Source organism: Herpailurus yagouaroundi, unplaced genomic scaffold (assembly GCF_014898765.1).
Source record: "Herpailurus yagouaroundi ecotype Mexico unplaced genomic scaffold, PumYag 190, whole genome shotgun sequence".
Lineage (NCBI taxonomy): Eukaryota > Metazoa > Chordata > Mammalia > Carnivora > Felidae > Herpailurus > Herpailurus yagouaroundi.
The window spans coordinates 9,870,585-9,884,018 of record NW_024412421.1 but is presented as its reverse complement, the minus strand read 5'-3'; the positions used below and the strand labels follow the sequence as shown (position 1 = coordinate 9,884,018).

At 49.2% G+C, this 13,434-nt stretch overlaps 2 long non-coding RNA genes across 4 annotated transcripts in view; one reads left to right on the top strand and one right to left on the bottom strand.

The window, feature by feature from the left end:
* Positions 1-3,181: 3,181 nt before the first annotated feature.
* Positions 3,182-3,823, bottom strand: LOC121045336 (uncharacterized). Its single transcript, XR_005797710.1, has 3 exons — positions 3,775-3,823; positions 3,471-3,536; positions 3,182-3,252 (listed from the first exon to the last, which is right to left on the bottom strand). It is a non-coding gene; the product is annotated as an uncharacterized LOC121045336 (long non-coding RNA).
* A 312-nt stretch (positions 3,824-4,135) lies between these two features.
* LOC121045335 (uncharacterized) overlaps positions 4,136-13,434 on the top strand; it is a 34,195-nt gene continuing 24,896 nt past the window's right edge. Inside the window, exons 1-3 of one of the 3 annotated variants that reach the window (XR_005797708.1) lie at positions 4,136-4,308; positions 5,849-5,958; positions 7,543-7,665. This is a non-coding gene — a long non-coding RNA (uncharacterized LOC121045335). The remainder of the gene's footprint in view (positions 4,309-5,848; positions 5,959-7,542; positions 7,666-13,434) is intronic. The other 2 variants (XR_005797709.1, XR_005797707.1) reach the window with 2 other exon arrangements.

The window sequence follows — 13,434 nt, the reverse complement described above, 5'->3', positions numbered from 1 at the left end:
TTTTAATTCTTTTGGGTATATACCCAAAGGTGGAATTGCTGGGTTATATGGTAATTCCACTTTTAATTTTTGGAAGAGCTGCCATACTGTTTCCACAGTGGCTGCACCATTTTACATTTCTGCCTGTAGCATACAAGGTTCCAGTTTCTCCACATCCTTGCCAACACTTATTTCGGTTTTGTAGTCATCTGCTATGGTCTGAATGTTTGTGTTTCTTGGGGTCTTTGGGAGGTGATTAATGACGTGGAGCTCTCATGAATGGGACTAGTGCCCTTATAAAAGGGACCCCACAGAGCTCCCTAGTCCCTTCTGCCATGTGAGGATACAATGAGAAGTCTTTGACCCAGAAGAGGGCCTTCATTGGACCATGCTGACACTCTGATCTCAGACTTCTAGGCTCCAGAACTGTGAGAAATAAATTTCTGTTGTTAATTGCCACTCAGTAATATTTTGTTCTAGTAGCTTCAACAGACAAAAACATCATCCTGAGTGTGAGGTGATTCAGATTTGTTTTGATGCTTTTTGTAATACAAGGTGAGCCAGAAGCAAGAAAACAAGCATGGTTAGTTGCAAGGGACTGATTTTAGTCAGTTAGCCTGGGTTCAAATCCTGACTCTACCACCTTCTAGCTTTGTGATCTGTGAAAAACAAGACAACAGGTCCAAAATGGGGTCACTTATGCTAAACCCCATGTCACCAAACAGAGACTTAATTATAGTTTTGGTTCTCCTAGAAATGGCATCTTAAACCAGTTAATCAGGAACTGCCTGATCAGCACTAGTTAGGTAATATGCCTGATAGACTCCTCCCATCTCCTAAAGGAAAGTAACTTTGCAATAATCAACCTGGGTTTATTTTCTTCCTTTTTTCTCTCCTTTCTCTTCTTCCTTCCTTCCTTCCTTTCTCCCTTCCTTCCTTCCTTCCTTCCTTCCTTCCTTCCTTCCTTCCTTCCTTCCTTTTCCGATTATAACTTCATTGTTCCTGCTCCCTTCTGCCTATAAAATCTTTCAATTTTGTGCAGCGCCTTGGAGTTCCTTTCTATCTGCCAGATTTGTATCAAATTTTTGCTTAAATAAACACATATACCTCAGTTTATTTTTTAACCGACCTCATGCGAATTACTCTCAGCCCTATTGCCTCCTCAGTAAAATGGGTATAATAATCACACCATTCTTCTAGAGTTTAAGGATCAAGTAAGATCATGTACTTAAAAGGGCTTAGCACAAAGTAATCTCAAATGTTCGATCTTTTAGGTCTTATTTAAAAGAATCATCTCCACCCCAGAGGAATAAACACTGTCCTATTTTCCCCTTCTAATTCTTTTATAGCTTTGTTTTTGCACTTAGGTATTTAAGTCAATTGAAAAAATTTTTTTCACATGATATGCAAAAGGGTTCACTGACTAGTTCAATTGTTCACTGTGTTGCCTTTGGCCACTGACCCAATCATCTCTTACTCGAAGCTACACGGGGCCCGTTTTTGGACTCTCCTCTCTGTCCAACGGATCTATTCCAGAGCTGACACCACTTCCTAGACCTTTAGAACAAGTAATGCTAGTGGGTGAGGGCAAACCCTGTCCATTGTTCCTTTTCAAAACTGGCTTTTCTTGCACACTGTTTTTCTAAACTCAGCCTATTAGGTCTTAAAAATAAACCCTGGTGGGCTTTTGAATGAACTATCCTGAAAAACTAACTTGGAGGAAAACTGATGTGTTTACCGGATTGTGTCCTCTCACTGGGAAACTTCTGTCTCCCAGAATTCTGTTTCTCCCTTCTTAGCCAACCCAGGTAAATCTGAGTGTTCTCTTTCACCAAGGACTGGATCATAACCACAATGGATAAAAGCTCTTATTACCCTACTTGCCTTTGGAGAAAAAGGGGCTGGAGACAAATGGCCAGATGAAGTGATTTGAAAGGAGCTGAACAATCTGTTTTGGGGAGACAGGCTATTCAGGGTGGTGACCTTGGAAACGCAGCTGACGGTTTGCCAAGACAGGCCCCTGGGCCTCCTGGACTCTCTCCTCTGATGGCTCCGACAATGGGCAGCTTTGCAGGAGCAACTAGAAAATTCCAGAAATCACAGGGCTTTGGGACTGGGGCCTGGTTTTAACTATCTCCCCCACCAACCCCATTATACAGATGAACAAAGGGAGGTTGAGAGGGGGAAGTAAGAGACAAACATATGGGTCTAGTCTCCCCTCCGTCCCCAGAACTGAGCTTGACTTAGCAGGAGGCTTGAGTGCCACCTGAAGGTGGGGGAGAATGTATTCCGCCCCCAGAGCTCCATCCCAGCCCCAAGAGAACAGTGTCCATGTCTCAGGATTTCACTTTTCAATCGGGCAGTTCCCTCCCATTAGGCTCCCCCTTCCCCACACCTCCTTCCCCTTTAAGAAGAGACCAGTCCTTGGCTTATGCCATTCATAGGGTTTATTGTCACTTGCCAGCAGCTGGCAGAGGAAGGGGACACACAGCCAAGCCTCACCACAGAAGAGGTGGCCCTGGACCACCCAGCTCTCCCTCTTGGTTCACACGGGGTGCGGGTCCTCACTGGCAGCAGCTACACTTCTCGGCCTCAGCCTCGGTGCCCTCTTCACCTTTGCACACACAGTCCTTGGCGCATTTCTCACACTCCGCCGGGCAGCAGGAGCAGCAGCCTGCAAATCAAATGCGGAATGCCCAGTCTGATGGCCTCTCCCTGCATCTGTCTCCACCAAAAGGGAAAGGGGAAGGGAGGGGTGCTAGGGGCCTAGGCACTGCCCCCTTCCTAGTCTCACACTGCAGTTTGACTCAGCACCTATGGCATGTCAGTTGCATGCTGGGCTACCACTGGGGAGGAGTACCCAGTAGATAGCCCACAGCCCCTTGTGTGGGTGCAGGGGAGTCCCACGGATGGGGTGGGCGTTAGTGCTGGACCTTTAGGGGAAAACATCACAGGGTAAACAATGGCCTTGAAAAGGGACTTGAAGGATGAACTTGGAGGAACAGAGATGGTAGGGGCTCCAGGAGACGGTGGGAAGTTCTATGGCTAGTCTTACACACTCCCACCTCCTCCTCCCCAAGCATATTACACTGCTTCCAGGGAGACTTGGGGGAGGTCAAACTGAGGAGATCCTCAAAGGCCTGAGAGGGGCCAAGGGACCCAAACTCCAGAGCTAGCCCCCAGCTTCACCACTCCCTTCTCCAGGTTCTTGAGGTTTTGAGGTGAGGGTTTGGACCAGGGTAGAAGGTCTCCATTATAGCTGTCCGTCAGAATCTGGGAATATAGAAAAACATCTTGCCACAGGCATGCTGAACCAGTCACTGGGGGCAGGGCCCGAGCAACCGTATGTTAAGGCCTCCCCAGGTGGTTCTGTCCCAGTAAGAGTCAAAAGCAATGTCACAGGGGATCTAGGGGTCTCTCCATCTTGCCTAGGGAGACGCCGACTTCAGGGAGCAGGGGGAAGGGGTGGGGGGAGGGGTCCCCATACTCACTCTTCTTGCAGGAGGTGCATTTGCATCCCTCACACTTGCAGGAGCCGTTGCAGGTACAGGAACCACCTAGAAGGGTGGACGCCACGGGAAGGGTTAAAAGTGGGGTGCGGCCAGGCATAAAGGAGGAGGTGGGGTGCCAGATCTCAGTGCCCTGTGGGATATAGCCATGTCTACTCTTCAACGACGTTAAAAATGGCAAACATGGAGGGTCCCGTCCCCCCAAGGTCCTTCAGCCTAGGCGTTGGGCATCCGTTTCCTTGCAAGTCAGGGGCGCGCTGTGCGCAGGATGGGGGCGGGGGCTCACCAGTAGGGCAAGGGCAGGTCTCGGGGTCCATGTCCAGAGGAGCTGCCGCTGGAGGAGGTGAACTGGCTTCTCCCGGCAACTGGACGCACTAGTGGCAGCAGGTGGCGAGGCTTTTATAGCCCCAGGCGGGGGCGCGCATGCACAGCCGGCTCGCACACGGCGCCCCCTCTCTCCATCTGGGCACACAGGCTTAGGCGGAGGCGCGCATTGCGGCAGCCGTCCCCCCTCCCCCGCCCTGTGCCCGGCCGGGCGCTCCCCCCACCCCACCCCACCCAGCAGCCGCGTGCGTGCACTACCGGGTGCGCGCGGCGCTCCTGAACTCCTGGCCGGGGCCGCTTCCCGCCGCGTGCACGGGGGGGGGGGGGACACTTCCCGTTCGTCCGTGTGCGTGCCGCCGTGTGCACCGCTGGGGACGGGTCTGCCGCTGCAGCCGGCCAGGACAGACAGTGCGCACTTCTCTCCTCAAACGGCGGCATGGCATGTTTCCCGGCCCTTCCCTGCCTCTCTTCTTATTCTAGGATTCTGGGGCGCCAGGTTAGTCAAAATGGGGTGCTGAGCACCCTGCTGCGCTGGGACCCCATTCCCTCATCTCTTATCAAATAGGAAAATAATCCTAACACCAGTGGAAGGGCCTTGCAAATTGATTTTGGGAGGGGCTGGCTCTGGGAAGCCTAAAGGGCATTGCTGGGGTGACTGATGGGAGGGGTGGGGGGAAGAGGGGGTGGCACTAGGTGGCTGCATCCCAGCTTCACAGGGAAGCAGCTTTCCTTTTATCTCTTCCTTCTGCGGAGTCCCTTGTGCCTGTGGCAGGCTGAAAAAGTGGTCCCCAAAAGATATCCATGTCGAATCCCAGAACCTGTGACTGTTCCCTTATTTGGAAAAAGGGTCTCTGTAGATGTCATTGAATTAAGGATCTTGAGATGTGATCATCCTGGATTGGGCCCTAAATCCAATGACAAGTGTTCTTATAAGACACACAGAGAATAGACAGATGAGGAGACAGTGTGACCAACCACAGGAGACAGAGATTGTAGTGATGTGGCCTGCAGCCACCACAAGCCAGACCCAGAACAGTTCACATCCTTCCTATGAGCCTCACCGTCCTTGCTCAGCAAATGAAGACACTCAATCCCCAGGACACAGAGGAGCAAAGAAAAGCACTAGACAACTGGTCAAAGGCTATAGAAGGAGAAGAAACGATGCTCATGGTGGCATTTCAGACAGTCAGTCATGTGGTGACCCCCATGGGGAGGCCTCACTTTACCTGCTTGTGGTGCAAACACCTTTCACAAAGTTGCATCAGGTTTCATAGGGACAAGGCTTATCTAGAGACAGAGTTTAAAAAAGAGAGAATAATAGAAAGGAAGGAAAGAAAGAAAAAAGAAAAGGAGAGAAGAAGGAAGGAAGGAGGAAGGAACAAAAGTTATCCCAGGATCACTGCAGTTAAGTGTTTGAAAGGTGGAGGCTGGAGGGGAGCACCTGTGGCCTGCCCAAGAGTGGAGGTTCCTCTGCAAGCCCTCCAAAGAGCTCTTATCACTTCTCCCACCCTAGCTTCCACTTCTTTAAAAAAAATTTTTTTTAATGTTTATTTATTTTTGGAAGACAAAGCATGAATGGGGGAGGAGCAGAAAGAGAGAGAGAGAGAGAGAGAGAGAGAGAGAATCCAAAGCAGACTCCAGGCTCCGAGCTGTCAGCACAGAGCCCAACATGGGGCTCGAACCCACGAACCTTGAGATCATGACCTGAGCCGAAGCTGGATGCCCAACCTCTACTTCTTTTAAGGAGACACCCCCTTAGCACCTGCATCCCTCCCCCTTTAGAGGTGATCCCTTGGCTGCCCCCCAAGCAAGGCAAGTCTGGTGAGCCTTCAGACTGGTTTTGCTGAGTGGGGGAGACTGAGCACTGCTCCAAATGTCGCCCCGAGCAGAGTGAGCCTCTGTTCTAAATCAGAGCTGGACAAGCATTTTCAAATGTCGGTTGGAAACCCACCCTCCTCCAAGATATGAGCTGCCCCAGAGGCCTCCACATGGCCTCATCTGAGGAGATGAGCTAGCTGGTTTCCCTGGCTTTGCAGGTCTCGCATGTGTTGGTCTGTGAGTGGAAGCTTCAGTAATGGTGGAACAGGAGAAAACCAGAAGAGGAGAACCAAGAGTCCCAGGAGACGCTATCATGTGAAACCTCAAGGTATTATGTGAAGTCCAGGTTGGTTCTCAACATGGGCTTCATGCAATTTCAGGTCACTGAGCCTCACCAACCCTAGCATTACGGTTTATTTCCTGCTTGTTTGTTTTCATGTTGCCTAAGGGTACTCTGGCCCCTGCGGCTGGAATTGCCTATAGTCCTCAAGGCTTCAATATCTAGGACTTACAGTGCAAGCGAATTATCCATGCCAACACATTCAGCCAGAGCTGCCCCCGCCCTTCCCCCTCAGGCCTCTCAGACTTCCTTGGGACTGAGGTTTCAGATGTGGGAGAGCAGTCTCCCCCCCTCCCCCCCCACCTCCCTGGGATGGTGATTTTGTGTGTGAACTCGGCTGGGCTAAGGGATGCCCAGAGAGCTGTAAAACATTATTTCTGAGTGTGTCTGTGAGAATGTTTCCCGAATAGATTAGCATTTGAATTGGTAGACTGAATAAAGAAGATCGCCCTCACCAGAGTGGGTGGGCATCATTGGATCTGTTCCGGGCACCAATAGGACGAGAGGGCAAATTTGCTCTTTGCCTGAGCGGAGACATCCATCTTCTCCCGCCCTCAGACATTGGTGTTCCTGGGTCTCAGGCTTCCAGACTGAGGCCGAATTATACCACAACTTTCCTGGTTTTCCAGTTTTCAGAGGACAGATTGTGGGACTTCTCAGCTTCCATAATTGTGTGAGCCAATTCTTATAATAAATATGTGAACATAAGTGCTTATTATATATGTAATATATATATCATATCAAGATCCACCAGGCGCCTGGGTGGCTCAGTTGGTTAAGCCTCTGACTCTTGGTTTCGGCTCAGGTCATGATCTCATGGCGGGCTCCTCACTGTCATCTTGGGATTCTCTCTCTCCCTCTCTCTGTGGCCCTCCCCTGCTTGCCCGCTCTCTCAAAATAAACCAACTTTAAAAGGTTTTTAAAAAAGGCAGATCCATGTATATGTGGTTGTGTTCTGTATCTATACACGTGTATGTGTATATGCACGTATGTACTGACTCGTGTACCCAGCACATCCAAGGGTTGCCAAGATATGGAAGGGTCTGAAAACCACAACATCCTTCTGAAACACATTACCTAGCCCCAAGTCTTCACATGGCTGGCCCTCATGCCTCAGTTCTCAGCTTCTCTGAGCTCCAAAGAACATTTTGGATACGTGTGTCCCTCCAGCGAGTCCCCCTCATGCCCACCTTTATTCCCCTCTGTCCTCTCATTAATTCTCACAGCCTAAAATGATTTGTCTGTGCTCCTGCCCGTGCTGCACCCCCCCCCCCCGGGGTATCCACAGGGCTCCCTCTTTTCTTTCTTTGCTTCTAAGTCTTTGCCCAAATCTTACTGTCTCCAGGAAGCCCACCGTGATCACCCTACTTAAAATTGCAACACATACCCCAAACCGCCAGGACTCCTGATCCCTCATACCTTGCTCTATCTTTTCTTTTTTCACAGCATTTAACACCGTCTGACAAACAAAAATAATTGACTTGCTTGTGAAGTTTATGCACAGTCGGTCACCTCTGCTAGAATGTAAGCAACACAAGCCTATAAGGGATCTTTGCTTTTGTTCACTGATAGGTCCGAAGTGCCTAGAACAGTGTCCTGTATATGGGAGACATTCAAGACACATTTACTGAATGAATAAATGAATGAATGGCTCTCAAGTCAAGCTGGCTGCCCCTGCCATCTACTAGCAATGTGGTAAGTTATTAACATGTTACTTAATATTTCTGTGCCTTGGGCTGCTCAAGGGCTCCCATTTATGATTCCTAAATGGGGATAATAGTAATTCCTACCTCATAGGTTTGTCTGAGGCTTAAATTGGATGACACTTGGAAGACTTTCTGGGCAGGGCCCTAACCTTGCTGGCTTTCCCCATTTAAGAGTGAGTGTGAGCCTGGGGAGGTCGGGTGAGGATGCTGCGGGGAGCCTGGGATCCCTATGTCTCCTTCAGGACACCCAGCTCCATTGTCCGCCTCAGCTCTGTGCTCCCTGAGTTGCTGCTGCCTCCATCAGACACAGGATTCCAGGTGTCAGTCAGAACCAGCTAAATCACAGCCGTTCGTCCTCCTGTTGGGCCCCCACACCCAACCCCAGGGCTTCCTGGGAGAAGGGAGTGCACGAAGACGGTTTTCTTTCCAATTAGATTGGGGCCAGGAGGCGAGAACAGGTAGGCTGAGGCGTGGAGATCAGGCAGGGTGATCCAGTAATGGGCAGAAGATCCCCATTTGATCTCAGAAAAAGGCGAGGAGTCCAGCCACTCCCACCCCTGGCTGAAATGGATCCTGGCAAGCATTAGACTCTTGCATTGCCCTCAAAGGGTCTCCTAATTGACTATCCTGGGACTGAACAATTGACCAGGAGTTCGGGAGCCTGGGGAAACGGTGGTATACCGAGAGAGTTTGCAAATATGCTTATCTGCAAATAAAGTCGTTTCTTGGGGAGATCTGTTATTAGTAGAAGGAATGTTAAGCGAGCAGTTTTATCCACAGGGGCAGCTGAAACAGAAGGGGCCCTGGTCACAGAGAGGGGAAGGAGTCAGGGGAGGGGTGGGGGAAGGAGCCTCAGCAGGCCATGGAACAACTTACCTAGAAATGTAATAACCCTCTGTCTCCATGGTTACCTTCTGTTTATGGCAAGTGATTCAGTCTCTCCTCCTTAGTAGTGATACAAGATGTCCTTTTGACATAAATTTAAGTGTAATAATAGACCAGGTGATAGGTGGTTATGCCCAAAATCGTGTAGGTGGCTCTCGAAGGACAGAAGTCAGGGAAATGTTGCCCTATACCAGGCTGGTCCCCTGAGTGCTCACGTCCAACTTGGCTGCTGGTTCTGTCTCCCCTGCCCTCCTGCGCCCTTCCTAGCCAGGCATTGGCCCCTTTTGTGTGGGTCCTAAAGGCCACAAGGAGATTCTGTTCTCTCTGATCACACGGGTGGGATGGGAAGTGTTGGGAGGCGGAGGCAGGGAAAGGCAGCCTCCAAGCTTCCAGGTTTCAGAAGGTGGCCAGGTTGACCCCAGCAACTGTGCCAATACCCTGATTCCTGGGGTTTACTCCTACCTCTAAGAGTTTTCCCCAAGGGGCTCCTCAGTAGAATAGGAACAGAGGTGGTCTGCCGTCCCCTCTCAGTGAGGGCCCTAGGGAAGGAGGCATTAAACCCTGAGGGAGTCGGGGCTCAAGCTGAGCTGAGCTGGGCATTGGTGGGTTGGAGTTGAAGGGCCACCGATTGTGGAAGTTCTTGTGCGTGTTGGGGTCAGAAGCTCTGTGGCTCGGGGCGGAAGATGGGTTATGACGAGGGAAGGGTCTGTTATAGCTGGGGCAGGAGAAAGCCCTCCCAAACTGCAGGAGACACTCTGGGGGTCTGCTGGGCAACCACAGCAGGGCGACAGGGGTCCTGCACTGCTCACAAAACCCACACCACCCTGACATTACTGCCAGAATCTTCTTCCTACATGCAGTGAGTGAAGACTGAAGTCCTTCAGAGTGACTGGCTTTGGTGTCCGACAGACCTGATTCTGAATCTCCTGTTTCCCTCAGCGATTCATTGTGGTTAATCATGCTCCTTACCGCTTGGGTTATAGTGAACGTTCAGTGAGATTCTTCATGCAGATTGCTTAACATGTCATAGGCGCTCAACAAACAGTGCTCAATGAACACTTCTGTGTTCAGCAATCTTCTGGGAGCCGGAACTAGTAAATGACGGACTCCAGTTCCCCTTGGCCTACTTTTCCATGCAGAGTCTGGACCTCACCTACACTGGCAACTAAATGTAATCCACGCTATTCCCGAAATATCCCCCTAAACTTTCCTGCTTTCATGCTTCTGTGCATACTGTTACCCCTTCTTGAAATGCCCTGCCCACAATTTTTTCCTGATTAAAATCCTACATATCCTTCGAGGCCCTGCTTCAATGCTGCCTCCTTCGGGAAGTCTTCAGTCCTGCCTGCAGCCAGACATAACCACCCTTCTTGGAACTTCTATGGGGTTTTGCCTAGATATTTTCTCCCCTGTAGGAGAGGAGAGTGGGTAGTCCTACAGTCTCCCTGACAGACTCAGAGGTCCCTAAAGGCAGAGGCTGACAGAGGAGTTTCATTCCTCTCCTCCCTTCTGTGCTTAGCAAGCTCCCTGCACACCTGAAATGTCTTTGAAGGCTGAGTGAATGAATCAGTGTGAGAACCGACCTTGGGGTCACCCCTTTTTATGAGACCCCTTGAAGGCCTGGTCGTGAAGAGTCAGGTTAAATTCTATATATGTACTAATGAAGTTGCCCTGTGGCCCCCACCATCCTGCTTTGTGAAATGAGTGTTGTGATGGTGAATTCTCTCCTTCCATGTCACAAACATTTATTGAGCACTGCCTTAATCCAGACATTGTGCTAGGAATGGCAGGTACAAAGGAGAGCAGGACAATGACAACACCCGTCTTTTCTGAGAACCCACTGTCTGGGCAAGGAAGCATTTAATAAGAAATCTACACATAGTAAGCTAAGTGCTGTCAGGAGAGAGCATAGCAAGTTGGGGCCCCTGCCTTTCTGCATAAACCAATCTCCCCTCCTCTCTCTCTCCCTTCCTTATTAGACCCCCTCCACCACCACCTGCTGCCACGTCTGGGGACAGGCAGCATCGCCTTTTTCCAGAAACAACCCCAGAGCAGCTTGATCCAGCGTTCAAGTTCTGTGCCACATCTCACCTTCCTTCAGTATTTCTCTCCTGTTGGGCAGTTTTGCCCCCAGGAGACATTTGGCAATGTCTGAAAACATTTTAGTTGTCACATCGTGTCGGTGGTGGTGGCGGCGGTGGGGTGGGTTGTGATGCTACTGGGGTCTAATGAGGTAGAGGCCAGGGATGCTCCTAAGCCTCCTGCAACACACGGACAGGCTCCCCAAACAATCTCACATGTCGCTAGTGCTGAGGTGGAGACACCCTGCTGTTTATTCTATAACAACTCCAGGATGATCTGTAGGAACTCAGACATATAGGGAAGGGAGCCAGGGGAATCAGAACACCCGCTTTCCAACCCCGGCCTCATCACCAGCTGGCGTCTTTGGCCCTCTGATTCGTCCTCTGTCAAATGTGGAGAGCCATGCCTAGCCCTGCCTCCTTGACTAAGGTATCTGGGGACTGAAATACGAGAAAGTAAGTGAGAGCACTTGCCACGGGGAGGCTGAGGGTGAGGCTGGACGTGGAGAGGGAGGGAAGCCTCCATTTAGTGAATGCATATTGAACTGGAGTCACATGGCCCAAATTTTCCACCACTGTTTCAAGTACTCTGCCTTTTCCTTGCTTCTAAAAATAAATTGTACAATTCAGGCCATCTGTACCTCAGATTAAAAAACATCTGGGTCTGGCTCCCCCCTCCCGCTTCTTCCTTCTTTGTTTAGTGTAGATATTTTGAAAAAATTAAAAAGAATACATATACAGTCCTTTCAAATATAAAAATAGAAGCCTGCAATATACACTGATTTATAAATTACTTTTTTTCCTTGCTTCTCAGTAGATTACGAACATCTGTCCATGAAATTAGTTTCATTTCTACCATTTTATTTTAGTAGGTTTATTCCACAATTTCTTTAAGCAGTCCCCTCCTTTGACACACTTTTCTCATTTCCAGATCTTCACTATCAACCCGTGATGTGATAAACATCTTGGGAGCTTTTGTGTGTGTAGATTCATGACTTTTTTCCTGAGTATACAACATTCCTTAAGCTAGAATTGCTGGCTCAAAGGATACATTTTTTTCCCTTTTTCAAACAGTATTTGTTTATTTAAAAAAAATGCTACTTCAGTAAATTTAGAAAAATTCAGAGAAATAGAAAGAAGGAAAAGGAAAAATTATCTCTTATCTGTATTTGAACACAACCACTGCTAACATTGTAGCATATTTCATTTCCATATTTTGTATATTGTGTGGCTTCTTTTTTATTTTATTTATTTATTATTTATTTTTTTTAATGTTTATTTATTTTGAGAGAGAGAGAGAGAGAGAGCACGAGCCAGTGAGGGGGTGGGGGAGTGGTGCAAAGAAAAAGGGAGGCAGAGAGAGAATCCCAAGCAGGCTCCATGCTGCCAGCCCAGAGCCGGATGTGGGGCTGGATTCCGCCAACTGTGAGATCATGACCTAAGCCAAAATCAAGAATTGAATGCCTTGGGGCGCCTGGGTGGCTCAGTCGGTTGAGCATCCAACTTCGGCTCAGGTCATGATCTCACGGTTCGTGAGTTCAAGCCCCACGTTGGGCTGTGTGCTGACAGCTCAGAGCCTGGAGCCTGCTTCCAATTCTGTGGCCCCCTTTCTCTCTGCCCCACCCCTGCTTGTGCTCTGTCTCCGTCTGTCAAAAATGAATAAACAGGGGCGCCTCGGTGGCGCAGTCGGTTAAGCGTCCGACTTCAGCCAGGTCACGATCTCGCGGTCCGTGAGTTCGAGCCCCGCGTCGGGCTCTGGGCTGATGGCTCAGAGCCTGGAGCCTGTTTCCGATCCTGTGTCTCCCTCTCTCTCTGCCCCTCCCCCGTTCATGCTCTGTCTCTCTCTGTCCCAAAAATAAATAAAAAACGTTGAAAAAAAAATTTAAAAAAAATGAATAAACATAAAAAAAAATTTAAAAAAAGAGAATTGAATGCCTAAACTGACTTAGCCACCCAGGTGCCCCTGTGTGGCTTCTTTTTAAAAGAAAAAAAATTACTGTGTAACTCATTTGGAGCCTAATACTTTACTTAAGATTTTACCATAATTATTTCCTGTGTTTTTGCACTTTTATTGGCTGTATCATATCCTGTTGTTACGTGTGAGGGCCGTTGCTTACTTGAATGATTTCGTAGACTTGAGGCCATTTCCAGTTTTTCACAATTGTGGATAGTACTACAATGAACCTTCTTGTGTGAGTGATGCTTTTTTAAAAAAATATTTATTTATTTTTGAGAGAGAGAAAGAGAGAGGCAGAGAGAGAGAGAGAGAGAGAGAGAGAGAGAGAGGCTCTGTGCTCACAGCAGCAAGCCTGATCTAGGGCTCAAACTCTTGAATTGTGAGATCATGACCTGAATTGAAATTGGAGGCTTAACCAACTGAGCCACCCAGGCGCCCCTGAATGATGCTTTTTTACTTTCCCTTGAATTTGTGGCAAATTCTTTAGACAGGTTTCCAGAAATGAAGTTACTGGGACAAATGAGGATTTCATGGTTCTTAGACGTACATTGTCCTGGGAATCTGGGTGGCTTACACATTGCCTTTTAATGGGCCCTTGGAAAGTTTTGCCTCATTTATCCTCTTTGCAGCCGTGTCTAGGGTTCTAAGCCCTTTCTGGGATCTCTTGGGCCTCAAACCCAGCCAGACTGAGGCGGGAATTAGGACTTCAACTCTTGCACAGTGCCCAGGGCTCAGGGCGCACTCCTCCGCACCTGCCTCTGGACCTCGAGCGCCCCCTGCAGTCCACGGGAGGAACTTCCTTCCCCATCCTGTGACCTGCATTTCATTGCTTCCC